Genomic DNA, 15,323 nt, shown 5'->3' with positions numbered 1-15,323 from the left:
TATTCTCTTTTTTTCTCCCTACAAAGTAGTTTTTAGACCAGAAACTGTAACAATATCAAGTTTTAAAACTGTTTGGGAAAAGCTACTTTTCTGGGGGGTCTCCTAAAGAAGACACCTTGGTCTGTACTGACAGTGGACTCTGGTGTAAGAGTACTGTTTTAATGTGAGCGTTGTCACCTTGGAGCTCTGTGATGTGAGACAACTTACTTCACCTCACTGGGCCTCAGTCACCTGTTATGGACAACCTCACTAGGACATTGTGAGAATTGGAAGAGGTCATGCTAAACATATTAACATGGTAGGTGCTATGGCCAGGATCTGGCACAGGGTAAATACTGAATAACCTTAGGCATGGCCACAGCTACACGGGCAGACATGTCTCCCATCACCTAGAAAATAGGTGGACACTTACTGCCTGCAAGATTAATAAGCATACACAGATAATCTTGTATATTCAAATTCTATGTCAACATATGTAAGTAAACATTTTTATACCACGTATACTTTTGTTTTTTGGGTTTTTTTCCACTGCACTTGGCATAGTTGGTCCTCTATAACTGTTGACTCTTTTTTTTTTGTATACCACATATACTTTCATTTGTGCTAAGACTATAGCTATGGACATAAAATTTATGTCTAGGGCCGGGGATTCAGCTCAGTGGTTTCACTGCCTGCTGCGCAAGCGCAAGGACCCGAGTTAGATCCCCGGTACCAAAAAAAAAAATTATGTCTATACATATAATTGCAAAATAGCTACACAGTTATCCACACATGGAGTTTTCACACAGAGTTCTAAATATATAAAATGAGTTCTTTCTGTGGATATCATTACAAATATAGAAACCTTTACTCTCAGTAAAGATGCCAACATCTAACTTAAATTCAACTACAAAATTCTACTATAAAGAAAGCTATGTTGGAGGAAAGATACCCTATTTAATAAATAGTGTTGGAAAAACTGGATTTTGACCTGCCAAAGATTAAAACTAGACCCATACCTATCACCATGCAATAAACTAAGATAGAAATGGATTAAAGATCTAAATATTAAAACAGAAACACTAAACTTGCTGGAACAGAGGTTAGGTAGAACTCCTGAAGACACTGGGGTAGGAAAAGACTTCATGAACAAAACCTCAGTAGCATGTGAACCAGCACAAAGAATCAACAACTGGGATCTCATCTTATTAAAAAGCTTCTGCACTGCAAGAGAAACCACCAACAGATCTAAGAGACAAACTACAACGTGGGAAAAAAATTTTAGCAGCTGTACCTCAGACAAAGGACTACTATCTAGAATATATAAAGAACTGAAAAAAATCAGAACCCCCAAACTCAAAGACCCAATTCAAAAATGGGCATCTGAAATGAACTGACATTTCTCAGACAAAGAAGTAAAAGCAGCAAATAAACATATGAAAAAATGTTCAACATCACTGGTCATTCTAGAGATGCATATGAAAACAACACTGAGATTCCACCTTACCCCAGAAAGAATGGCTGCTATCAAGAAATCAACCAATAACAAATGCTGGCGGGGGTATGGAGAGAAAGGAACCCTTCTCCATTGTTGGTGGAGTGCAGATTTTTTTTTTTTTTTTTGGTACCGGGGATCGAACTTGGGTGCTTGCGCTTGTGCAGCAGGCAGCGAAACCACTGAGCTAAATCCCCAGCCCGGGAGTGCAGATTGGTCCAACCACTGTGGAAATCCGTATGGAGATACCTCAAAGAACTAGAACTAGAAGTCCCATTTGACCCAGCTATTCCCCTACTGAGGATCTTCCCAAAAGAATTAAAAGAATCATGTCACAGTGATATATGTGCACCCATGTTTATAGTGGCACAGTTTGTAATAGCAAAAGCTTGGAAACAGCCCAAGTGCCCATCCACTGGAAACTGGATAAAGAAGATGTGCTTTTTTTATAAACTAGAGTGCTACTCAGCCATAAAGAATGAGAAACTAGAGACATTTAGAGCTAAATGGATGGATATTGAGGCCATCCTCTTAAGTGAAATAAATAGGACACACGTGTAAATACTGAATAGTTTCTCTAGTGTGAGAAACTGAAAGTGTAAATAAGGATTAAAATGATTATAATGAATAACTGATAATTTGAGATAGGAAAAAAAAAAGGCCCAAAGGAGTAGGGATGGTGGGAAGGGAAGGGGAAAGGAAAGAAGGGAAAGGAAAAATTATGAGAAAAGAAAAAAAAAATGGAAACAAAGTCATGTAAATAGGGAAGGGTAGAGGGGTGAAGGGCCCACAGTTAATGGGGAAAAAAGTAACAACCAAGATGCATCATGTACAAGTACAAGCACCCAGTGATAAATGTAAACGTATTATATACTTAAATGTACCAATAAAAGAATTTAAGGAAAAAAAAAAGAAAGCTATGGTTTCCCTTCCTTCCTTCCTTCCTTCATTCCTTTCCTAGAAAGAGCCAATAACAATGTAGAAAAATCACAGAATTAGAAAACCAATATTTTTGCAGCCACGTAACCAAGAACAGGGGAGAAGTGACTATCCAGGGAGGCCTAGGGGTCAACCCTCCACCAGAGCAATCATGCAGAAATTAGAATCAATTATTTCCAAATCCGGGAGCCAGATCAGACATATAACAACATGACAGGAGGAGAGGCAGATGATCCTTGTCAGGGGTGTGCCTGTGCCATTGTCACCTCCCACTCTACAGCTTTGTGACAATGTGGCCCCTGTCCCTGGAGAGACTGATCACTACCAGGTGAGCAGTGGTGACCCTGGCCCCCATGACATAGTTGGGCTGGTGGCTTCTGAGGGATGTCAGCAGACACCTGCCTTGCTTTCACCTTCCAGAGCTGCAGCAGCTTCCCTCAGAAGCATGTACCAGGAGATACTGGGATAGGAACACCTTTTGGGAAGGGTGACCTTTATCAGATCATGGTTGACTTGGAAGAACAGAAATTTCAGTAACCACATACAACAAAAATTACACAATTTCCAAAAATAGGAATGCAACCCTCAGTCAGTAAGAACTTTAATCCTGAGGAGTGGCTGAATCAGAATTCCAGAGTTACCACTTTATGATACTCAGAATGTCCAGTTCTTAACAAGAAACTACATAGCATACAAAGAAAGAAGGTGCACATGGTTCATTCACTGGGGAAAAATAAACAGAAATCTGAGTGAACCTGAGGAAGGTCAGACACTGGAATTAATTGGTTTTTTTGTTTTGCTTTGGTTTTTTGGTACCGGGGATCAAACTCGGGACCTTGTGCTTGCGAGGCAGGTGGTGGAACCACTGAGCTAAATCTCTGTCCTGTGGAATTAATTGTTTTTGAAAGATCTTAAATCAACTGTCACAAATATGTTCAATGATCTAAAGAATACCATGGTCAAAAACTGAAGGAAAGGCCAGGCATGGTGGTGCATGCCTGTAATCCCAGCACTCAGGAGGCAGAGGCAGGAGGATGGCTATGAGTTCAAAGCCAGTCTAGGCTACATAGTGAGATAAAGGCCAGGGTGAACTACATAGTGAGACCCTGTCTCAAAAAACAGAACAAAACAAAAAACCCTGAAGGAAATGAGGAAAATAACATATGAAGAAGATGAGAACATCAATAAGGAAGTGGAAATAACAACAACAAAAAAGCAAATATACTAAAACTGAAAAGCACAATTACTTAAATGACAAATTTATTAGAATGGTCCAGCAGCATTTTCAGCAGGCAGGAGCAGTGAATGTGAAAATAAAGCAATTAAAGTTAAGTAAAAACAAAAAAAACCAAAAAAACAAATAAAAAGAAGAAAAATGAATAGTCTAAAAGTCTGAAGACCAAGGAGAAAAATGGCATAGAAAATTATTTTTATTAAAAAAATGACCCCAAATTACCCACTTTGATGGAAGACATTCATTTACAGGTTTAAGAAAATAAAATCTCAGAGGGATCCCTATCCTGACATACATTATGACCATACTATTGAAACCTAAAGATGATGTTATGGTTTTTATCTAGATGTCCCCCCAAGCCTCATACATTAGAGGCAGGGTTTTTGAAAGGTGATTGAATCATGGAGGTACTACAGCTGAATGTCCTGTTAAAATGTGGGGTCTGCCAATTACAATGAGTGAAACTGAAAATGTAATAAAAAATTTACCAACAAAGAAAAGCCCAGGTCCTGATGGCTTCACTGCTGAATTCTACAAGACATTTAAAGAACTATCACCATTATTTTTTAAACTCATGAAGGAAATTGAAAGGGAACCAAGGCTTCCAAATTCATTCCTGGAAGCAAGTGTTACTTTGATTCCAAAACCAGGAAAAGACCCAACCCCAAAAGAGAACTACAGACCAGTATCTCTAATGAACATAGATGCAAAAATCCTCAACAAGATACTGGCAAACAGAATACAGAATTTCATCAAGAAGATCATACACCCTGACCAAGTCAGATTTATTTCAGGGATTCAAGGATGGTTCAACATTCATAAATCAATAAACTTAATACACTATATTAACAGAGTCAAGGACAAAAACCATATGATCATATCAATAGATGTAGAAAAGGCATTTGACAAAATCCAACACCCATTCATGATAAAAACCTTACAGAAAATTGGAATGGAAGGTCTTTATCTCAACTTGATTAAGGCTATCTATGAAAAACCAACAGCCAACATCATACTAAATGGTTAAAAACTGAAAACTTTCATGCTAAAATCAGGAACAAGACAAGGATGCCCACTATCACCACTCCTGTTTAATATAGTTCTTGAAACATTAGCCACAGCAATTAGAAAAGAGAAAGAAACAAAAGGAATAAAAATAGGAAAGGAAGAAGTTAAAGTGTCATTATTTGCTGATCATACGATACTTTACATAGAAGACCCAAAATACTCTGCCAAAAGACTTCCAGACTTAATTGACAGATTCAGTAGAGTAGCTGGATATAAGGTCAACACTCAAAAAACAATAGCCTTTTTATACACAAATAATAGATTCACTGAGAGAGAAATTAGGGAAACAATTCCTTTTACAATAGCATCCAAAAAATGAAATACCTAGGAGTCAATCTAACAAAGGAAGCAAAAGACCTCTACACTGAAAACTATAGCACTTTGAAAAAGGAGATTGAGGAGGATATAAGAAAATGGAAAGACTTCCCTTGTTCCTGGATAGGAAGAACCAATATAGTGAAAATGGCCATACTTCCAAAATTATTATATAGGGTTAATGCAATGCCAATTGATATTCCAACAATATACTTCACAGAACTAGAGAAAACAATCCAAAAATTCATTTGGAACCAGAAGAGACCTAGAATAGCAAAAGAAATTTTAGGCAACAGAGATATGGCTGGGGGTATCACAATCCCCAACTTGAAACTATACTACAAAGCTACTGTGATGGGACTGGGCATTTAGCTCAGTGGTTCTGGTGCCTGCCTTGCAAGCGCAAGGTCCTGAGTTTGATCCCCGGTACCAAAAAAAAAAAAAAAAAAGCCACTGTGAAAAAAACAGCATGGTACTGGCAAAGAAATAGACCCAAGGATCAGTGGAATAGATTAGAAGATGTAAAAATGACTACAGATATGCTCAGCCACCTCATCTTTGACAAAGGAGTCAACCATCCTCATTGCAAGAAAGATAGCCTATTTAAAAAAAGGTGTTGGAAAAACTGTATTTCAACCTGCCAAAGATTAAAACTAGACCCATACCTATCACCATGCACTAAATTAAGATAGAAGTAGATTAAAGATTTAAATATTAAGACAGAAACACTAAATTTGCTGGAAGATAAGTTAGGTAGAACTCTTGAAGACATTGGCATAGGAAAAGATTTTATGAACAAAACCTCAGTGGCACGGGAACTTGCACAAAGAATCAACAACTGGGATCTTATTTTATTAAAAAGCTTCTGCACTGCAAGAGAAACCACCAACAGAGCTAACAGACAACCTACAATGTGGGAAAAAGTTTTCAGCAACTGTACCTCAAAGGACTACTATCTAGAATATATAAAGAACTGAAAAAAATCAGAATCCCCAAATTCAAAGACCCTATTCAAAAATGGGCATCTGAAATGAACTGACATTTCTCAGACAAAGAAGTAAAAGCAGCAAAGAAACATTGGAAAAAATGTTCAACATCACTGGTCACTGGAGAGATGCAGATGAAAATAACACTGAGATTCCACCTCACCCCAGAAAGAGTGGCTGCTATCAAGAAATCAAACAATAACAAATGTTGGCGGGGTTGTGAAGAGAAAGGAACCCTTCTCCATCGGTGGTGAGAGTGCAGACTGGTGCAACCACTGAGGAAATCAGTATGGAGATACCTCAAAGAACTAGGATTGGAAGTCCCATTTGACCCAGCTATCCCCCTGCTGGGGATCTTCCCAAAAGAATTAAAAGAATCATACCACAGTGATATATGTGTACCCATGTTTATAGCAGCACAGTTCATAATAGCAAAAGCTTGGAAACAGCCAAAGTGCCCATTAACTGGAAACTGGATAAAGAAGATGTGGTTTTTTTATAAACTGGAGTACTACTCAGCCATAAAGAATGAGAAACTAGAAACATTTATAGCTAAATGGATGCATATTGAGGCCATCCTCTTAAGTGAAATAAATAGGACACACATGTGTAAATACCAAATAGTTTCTCTAGTGTGAGAAACTGAAAGTGTAATTAAGGATACACACAGATGAAATGGCCTAATAACATATTTCTCGGATTGTGTTTCCATCACGTGTCATACGATCGAAATTTAAATTATGGAGAAGCTTGGTTTATGTGGAGTCTGCTAGCTTACTGGAGTTTTTTCCAGACCACTATTTGGTCAATGTCGGTTTTGGGGATCTTTCTGAAACAAATCACATCCTCTGGTGTCTTGTTGGTGCTTGAGATGTTTTTTTAAGTTATATGGAAAAATGTTGAAGTGCTTTTCAGTTTTGTTTTGGTTGAGTTCTACTGTATTTGAATATTATTGTAGTTTTTTCCCTTGTATTGTTCTTCTTTGAATGGTTTTAATTTTTGTATGTGTGTGTGTTTGATAATAAAGTTGTTTTTTAAAAAAATGTGGGGTCTGGTGGGAAGAGATGGGTCACTGGGGGGTGTACATTCCTCCCTAGCTCCGCCTTTCACCCTCCAGTTTCTGGCTGCCATGAAATGAGCAGCTTTGCTCTACACAGACACGTCTGTATAAGGACTGAAACCTCTAAAACATAAGTCAAAATGAACCTCTGCTCCTTTATGTTTCAGGTGTCCAGTATTTTGTCCTAGCAATAAGGAAAGTGACTAAGACAGATGAATAGAGAAGTGTAAAAGAAGCCAGGGAAAAGCAATTCATCACATGCAAGGGAGGAGACTCAGTAAAATTAACAGCTGACTTTCCATCAGAATCCAGCGAGGCCAGAAAGTGGTGGGGTGACAAATTAAAGGCCCAGAAGAAAACCATTATCAAGAATTGTAATCTGAAAAATCTGTCCTTTGAGAGTGAGGGAGGCACCAACAATATTTTTAGATAAACCAAATGTGAGTGAGTTCTTTACCAACAGACCTACCATACAAGAATTACTGCCGCAGTGAGTAATTTCAGGCTAAAATGTGAGGACCTAGATAGTAGTATGAATCTATGTGAAGATATAAAGAGCACTAGTAAAAGGCAAAAGATTTATATGATCTCAAGAGAAATCAGAGTATATAAAGAGCACTAGTAAAGATAACTAGATAAATAAAGTCTAACTTTTTTTTGGTTTCTAACTCTTCTTTTTTCTTTATGATTTAAACCCATGTTAATGAGCACACAAAGTATAGAAATGCATATGTGACAATAACAGTGTCAGCTCTCCATCACTGTGACAAAATGTCAGATACACGACTTAAAGGGAGCAAAGGTTATATTGGTTCACAGTTTCAAATCACTGATGCTTGACCTTGTGATGGCCTAGTACTGTACATCATGTTGGGAGTTATTTCCCTTAATCCTGTTTTGTTTGTTTCTGGTCCTAGTTATTGAAGCCAGGACCCCACACATGCTAGGCAAGTGGTATACCACTAAGCTGCAACCCTAGACCTTTTCATTTTGAGACAGGGTTTTACTAACTTGCCTAGGCTGGCCATGAACTTCCAACCCTTCTGCCTCAGCCTTTCAAGTAGCTAGGATTACAGGTCTGTCCCTGCACACCCAGTTTTCCTTGAGACTTTTTCTATTTTTTCCTTTCCTCTCATTCAAGTTAAAATCCACTGAAAGAAATGGCATACTCCTTTAAGTCTACAAGGCCAACTTGCACTGTCATCCCAAGAATCAAACACTAAGGCAGATTCAGGAGCTTCTGTTCCAAGCCATGTTGGCACCAGGCAGAAGGACACATACTCCCCAGGCCCCTCAGTGAACACCAGAGCGGCCCCACGGACAAGTGTCAGGTTCGACAGGTGCTCAGCCAGGTCTGGAAATGGCCCTTCGAGAGGCAAAGAGGCTCGGGAAGGATCCAGCACCAGGATATGCTGAGGAGAGACAGAGGGCCCTGGTGGTGAGCAGGTAGAGAAAAATGTCCATCATGCATCTCCACAAAGAAGATAATGAGGATGGAGAGAGCTCAGGAGAGCAGAGGGCAGCCTGGGGAGGGGACAGATAGGGCAGCAGCGGGAGACCTAGAAAGGGGCCCCTTCTTTTACAGCAAGTGCACTGGATGGCATGTGGCCTTAATGTTTCAGATCATGCTTACACACAATAGTTTACTGCTCTTTAACCAACACTGTTCTGCAGGGGAGCAGTCACAGGGTCCATGCGCTGTCTGAAGATGTGTATTTCTACACTGCTGGGGCTCACAGGACCAGCACTCAAAGCCTGAGGTATGGCCCTGTCCTGTTCTTCCCTCTCCTTCCAGGACTCCAGTCACAGACATCAGATCCCCTGGGCTCCTTGGTGTCTCTGTGTCCCACCTTTCTGTCTCTCTGGGCCCCTCTGGGTGTGTCCCCGGATAATGCCCCTCCCTCCTGTTAGTAAAGCTGTGGGTGCACCTGAGTTGCTGCTGTTCTTCAGAATTAACCCTTTCGCAAGCTACCCCATCCATTTAATGGCTTGTAGTTCTCTGTAGGAATTCTCAACCTTGTCTCTCATCTCCCTCAGCGTAGTTTTCCACACTGTCATGTCTGTGTCTGGTGACTGTGCCCTCAGGAACTGGGGACACTGTTGTGTTTCATCCATATTCTCATGGCTCCTCATGGGCCTGAGCATTCCGATTGTGTACCAACATGTCTGACACTAGAAAAATATGGGCTTGAGGATGACTCCTCCTATAGAGAGAAAAGGGCGTCAGCTCCTTGGTAACATCCTAAGAGTGGTGCTGACCCTGGTTGTGTGCAGTGCAGCAGACATCTGCCTCAGTGGGCCTGGACATCAGCTCTGTATGCTGAGCTGCGTGGCTGTCACAGGGCGCTCGGCCTCTCAGGCAATACTAATCTGCAGAGCCCAGGACCACGCACAGAACCTGCTGGGCTCAGAGCTCCAATCCTGCCACACCCGCCAGGCCTGACCCTTGAGTCTACAAGCCCCGAGACTCCTCAGTGTCTTCAAGTAGATGCTGAAATCATTTGCCCAGGATTTCCTACCTGAAGAGGTCTAAATGACCTAATCTTATGCAACGCCATTGTAGTTTTTCAATCTTACAAGAATATATCAGTTGTTTTAGTTAAGACCTATTTCCCTTTACACATACATTTACCACTTTTCTTCTGGCTTTTTTTCATCCTTGCATTTCTGACTTTCCATTTTGTTTATCTTTTATTTTCAATTATCTTAAAACATATTTTATAAAAGATCTGACTAGTTTTACACCAAGGCCAATTGCCCCAGTCCACTGTGGGCAGAAAGGGAGCAGGGCGAGGCAGGGGTTCCCTTCTGTCTCCGAGCTTCTGCTAGATTCATGCACATGAATGAGGTGCTCTGGGTGAGATCCCTGAGGGCCCATGCAAGCCTAAGGCTTCTGCTGAAAAGCAAAAATATTTCAAAACACGCTGACTAGAATATAATGAATGTGCTGATAGAATAAGCAGGAATTAAAAGAATTCTTTTTTTTTTTTTTTGGTACCAGGGATCGACTCAAACTCAGGTCCTTGCGCTTGTGCAGCAGGTGGCAAAACCACTGAGCTAAATCCCCAGCCCTAAAAGCATTCATTTAATAATCATTTATTTGCTCTCCTTAGAACTAATAAGGATTTTTAAAACAGTCTTCTTAAAGAAGCTGACCAAATGAAATTGGTACTGATGCCTTTCTCCTCTTGACAAACTTCGTGAGTATGGAGGTTCATTCAAAAATCATTGTTTTCCTCAAAGGACAGTCACCTTCTTTTCTTACTCTCTCAAATTCTCCAAGGGGATACTGAAGAGAGGCCCTGGTTCCCTTCAGAAGTGTTTAGGGAACTGCAGAGTCTGCAGGCAGAGTTGTTAGTGTCTGAGCACAGGTGTTTTTTGAGAGCTGCAAACACAAAATGGTAAAAGTGGGGACAGCTTGTGCCCCATTTCATACAACAAAGGAATGAACTCTTAACCTGGAGAGTGAACTGTCTGCTTCCCAACACCAGGCCATAGAGGCAAGAGACAGGCTTGTGCTTTCTGCTTTTCCTAGCAAGGCTGTTTTCCCTTGAAGGCCTTGTAACATTCTCCAGGGTTTTACATGTTTTGTAATATTTTTGTTATTAAGCAATTACCTGCAGGCTTCTTCCTGTCCCTGCACAGCCTTGCTCGACCTAACTGATCACTGTGTGCTGATGATCATGGGCCTTAGGGACCTGTATCCAGGAGTCTCATCTGTGTGGATGAAGCCCACAGAAGCTCCACCCCTGGCCCAGGGACTCACATACCTGATTGCAGGCCTCTGCTCATCCTCAGAAGAGAGGAACAAATCCCAGAAAGGTATGGGGACACTGAGTCAGAGAAGAGGCACACTTCTCAAACTGCACCTGACTAGTGTGTGTCACCTCCTGTCACATCACCCCCAGGTAACAAGAAATGCTCTGCTTGGCTGGGGGAGCAGAGAGAAGATCCGTGTTAGGCTAACTTGTGGGGGTATGTTAGCAGGGAAGCTGAGTGTGATGGTGCACACCTGTAATCCTAGTATTCTGGGAGGCTGAGGCAGGATGACCACAAATTTGAGCCCAGCCTGGGCAACTTAGCAACTTAGTGGGACCCTATCTCAAAATATAAAATGTAAAAAAGGGCTGAGGATGTAATTCAGTGCAAAGATCCTGGGGGTTCAATCCCTAGTACTGAAAAAGAAAAGGAAGAGGAACATGATGTGTATACACATGCCACAGACATCTTGTCTTTTAAATAAAGGCCAGATGTGGTAGCATACACCTATAGTCCCACCAATTGGGAAGTGGGTAACACACAAGACCTCATCTCAGAAAAATGGGAGGTGTACAGGGAAAAGCAGGAGGCAAAACAGTAACCACTCACTCAAAACATATTCAGTGAACACCCACTACGCGGCTCACATCATCCAGGTCCTTAGACACTGCAGCAAACACAACAAAACTGATTCCCTGGGGGATTGCTTTTAGTAAGAGGAGACATGAAAAATGCACAAATCATATTTTAGATGGTGCGAAGTGTGTAGAGAGAAGTAAAGCAGGAAGGGACAGGAAACAGGGTGCCCAGGAAGCCACACTGGGATGTGGCTTCCACACAAGCCTGTGCCTGCAGAGGACTCCCCAGAAGGCACCTCTCCAATCAGGCCAGGCTAAGCAAGGCACCTGCATGGCCAGCCATGTGGCCTTATGTGGCTCAGGGGCTCCCTGAACCAGCATGTGTGGTTGGCATTCCATCATGGTGACAAAATACCTGAGATAAGCAATCTAAAAGAGGAAAAGGTCATTTTGGCTGAAGGTTTGGAGGTTTCAGTCCAGGATTCCTTGGCCTCACTGCTTGGGGCCTGTGGGGTGACAGGACCTGATGTGGGAAGCACATGCAGCCCCCAGGGACCTCACCTCCTTCCACTGGGTCCAGCACCTCACGAGAGAGTACAGGCTGGGACCAAGCCCCCCACACAGGGGTTTCTGGGGGACACTCATTCAAACCTTAGCACCCACTTCCCAAACTGCTCTCCAGAGCCAGCAATTCCCTTCATCAGGAAAAAAGATTATTTAATTCCACGCCAACCAGGAGGACTCTCTGATGGGTTCAGAAGAGCCAGTGCAGTGTCCAGGTCACCAGGGGAATAAATATGGGAACAAATATGGCTGACAGCAGGGCTCTGCTTGATATCCAGAGAAAGGCATAAATTCCAGGAAGATAGGCGGCCAAGTCAGGAGAAGCACCATGGAGCGTCAGGACAGGCACACTTCTTAGACTCCTTCTGTCCAGGCCCAGCTACATTTAACTGGTGCCAGGAGGGAAAATGCTGTGGAGTGAATAGTTCAGGCAACTGCATGAAGTTCATACAAGATGATTTCATAGTGACTGGACACCCTGAGAGTCACTAGCTGTGGCAGCACTATGCTAAGTCCCTCCTGTCCCTAGACTACCCCAATCAAGGGGTGGAAGTAGAGCTAGGATGGGTCCCCAAGCCTGGGTCTCCCATGTCCTCAGGGGGCAGAGTTTTCTATGACAGCAGATTTATTTTTGGATTTGTAATCACTTTCAACTGAGTTTTGCCTCAAAAAATTAAGTGCAGCATTGGCATTTCACATTTTGGATGAAAAGACCAGAGATAAACTTAACTCATAAATTACACACTTGGAACACCAAGTGACACTGCAGCCACCTCCTGGAGATTTCACCATAGTCCAGTGAGAACAGAAGTGCCAAGAGTGGTCAGGCACATAGCACGCTGTGCAGAGGGCTGCCTGAAGTACAGCACCATGCAGCTGGCCATGTTCACATGTACACAGAGATTATGCCCATTATACACAAAGATTTATTACATGAAATTGACATTGTTAGTTTGAATTTGAGTGATTTTATAGTTTTATTGGTATTTAAATATTACATATACTTTGACTGTATAGTTGAGTAACAGATACAAAGTCTATCTGCTGCAATTTGGATAAAAGTACTTCCAAGGTCCATGTGTTAAAGGCCCAAAAGGTGGGGCCTAGTGGGTCACTGGGGCCATGTCCTTGAAGGAGACATTGGGACATTGGGATTCTGGCCTTTTTTCTCTGTCTCTCTCTCTCTCTCTCTGTGTGTGTGTGTATGTGTGTGTGTGTGTGTGTGTGTGTGTGTGTGTGTGTGTGTGTGTGTGTGTGTGTACTGGCTGCCCTGAGGTGAGCAGCTTTGTTCTACCACCCACTCTTGCCATGATGCTCTGTCTGCCACAGGCCCAGAGGCAGTGGGGGCTCAGTGACCATGAGCTGAAGCCTCTGAATGTGTGAGCCAAAACAAGCCTTTCCTCCTTTCAGGGTGACTATCTCAGGTGTTTTGTAGTAAGGACCTGACCAACACACTATTCCACAAACCTGATTTTGTGAGAAATGCTAGGTCTTTTTCCCAATGAAAGTAATTCTCATTCTGGAATGGCAAGAAGCCCATCTCTCTTACTGGAATTCTGAAGTCTGTACTTCAGGTTGTTCAAAGATTAGAGCATCTGTTGAGGTCTTTCTCATGTGCAATCTCGTGGTTGCCACCAATGGGTTCTCTGTGTGCAGTGTTTGGATCCCTATGGCTTCCTTTTCTCCTCCCAGTACTGGGATTGAACCCAGAGCTTTTGCAATGAGCTAGATTCCCAGCCCCCACCCCCTTTTCATATTTTGAGACAGGGTTTCACTAAGCACTAAGTTGTGCAGGCTAGGCTTGAACTTGCAATCCTCCTGCCTCACTCCTGCCTCAGCCTCCTGAGTAGTTGGGATTACAGATATGTATTACTACCTGGCTGGTTACTCTTAAATATTTCATTGAGCACAGACAGATGTGTGCACTAGTAGGACTAAGCTACAAACCAGATGGAAGCAGCATCTCAACCAGGGAAGGACAGGCTGGGTGGCCAGTTTGGCCTCTACATGGGAAGCCCATGCTGAAAGGGGATGCTGCAGACTCACTGGGAACTGTACAATGAGAGTCAACAATAGGTGTTCATTGGTGACATTCATGGGTTTTCAACTGGCTGATGAATGTTAAAAAGGGACTCTTCCTGGCAAACTAAAAGTTCTAAGGAATACGGATATATATTATGGCCACTCATCACCCTTAGAGGATAAGAATCTAAGAGGCAATCAGCTTGACCTCTAAATGTCCTGTGTTCAGCCACTGGGTAAAGAATTTCTGGTTGCTTGCTAACAACCATTAAAATAACCCAGCCTCAGGAATGTTAGAACAAGTTCCACAAGTGAAGCTTCCAGGCAGAGCGGTGGTGAGGCACGTGAAAGACAGCAGCCTGGGCTCCTTGGGGCCATGGAGCAGGCTGCGCACATTGCTCCCTGGCTGCCATTAAATATTGTTTAATTGATGCCTGTGTAATTGGAAGAAGTTATCCTGAGACTTTCTTTTGCTATACCCAGGGAGCAAGGTTAATATGAGGAGAGAAACTGTTACTCATTTTCCACTTCCTACATGGCTAATATTGTCTAACAGAAGAACTCTGTTTTGGTTTAGAACTACAACGTCCCCCAAAAGCCTTGTCTTCATAGGTGAGAGTTTTGGAAGATGACTGGATCATGGCAACATTATATGTATCAGTGGATAGGTCCACTGATGAGTTCACAGCTGTCTGTTTAGAAGTGGGGCCTGGTCTGAAGGGGTGGGCATGGGGGGCATGGCCTGGAAGGATCTATCTCCTTTCCTGGCTCCTGCCTCCTCTCTCTGCTTTCTGGCCATCTTGCCACAAGCAGCTTTCCTCTGCCTGGCCCTTTCAACTGACTATGGACTAATCTCACTGGAAACTTGAGCCAAATTAAACCTCTCCTCCTTTAAGTTTCAGGTGTCAGGTATTATGGCTCCTGGGAACTCTTACTAAACAGACTCCAAACTTTGTCAGTGATCCAAAAGGCTTAGGTCAGCAGGTTGCCCAGGAATCTGAAACTCAGGTGGCCCTAACACATCTGTGGCAAGGTGATCATGGGATACTTGCTGGGCTGAGGCCTGGAGCCCAGCTTCCCTCAGCAATCCGTGAGCTGCTAACCTCCCTGCTCCAAATCAGGACCCCTTGCAGTCCATGAGCCGTTAACCTCCCTGCTCCCAGTGCCTATCACTTCATAGGATCATAAGTGGTAAATTGAAGATCTCTCTTTCCAGCCCCCATAGCTTTCCTGGTCTTAGGGGATTGTCCTTGTGGAGTCTGATTCCCTTTCCAAGGTGTTTACTATCTCCTCTCCCTAAACATGACCCTGTCAAGGACCTCAG

At 42.5% G+C, this 15,323-nt stretch overlaps 1 protein-coding gene across 1 annotated transcript in view; it reads right to left on the bottom strand.

Moving 5' to 3' along the window:
* Ninl (ninein like) overlaps window positions 1-15,323 on the bottom strand; it is a 97,110-nt gene that overhangs the window by 54,814 nt on the left and 26,973 nt on the right. The gene's annotated exons all lie outside the window — the stretch shown is intronic.

This window comes from Heterocephalus glaber, unplaced genomic scaffold (genome assembly GCF_053883595.1).
Source record: "Heterocephalus glaber isolate CG9 unplaced genomic scaffold, H.glaber_assembly_v1.0 deba00001532, whole genome shotgun sequence".
Classification (NCBI taxonomy): Eukaryota; Metazoa; Chordata; class Mammalia; order Rodentia; family Bathyergidae; genus Heterocephalus; species Heterocephalus glaber.
The sequence above is the reverse complement of the archived record's forward strand: the minus strand, read 5'-3'. Positions and strand labels throughout refer to the sequence as shown.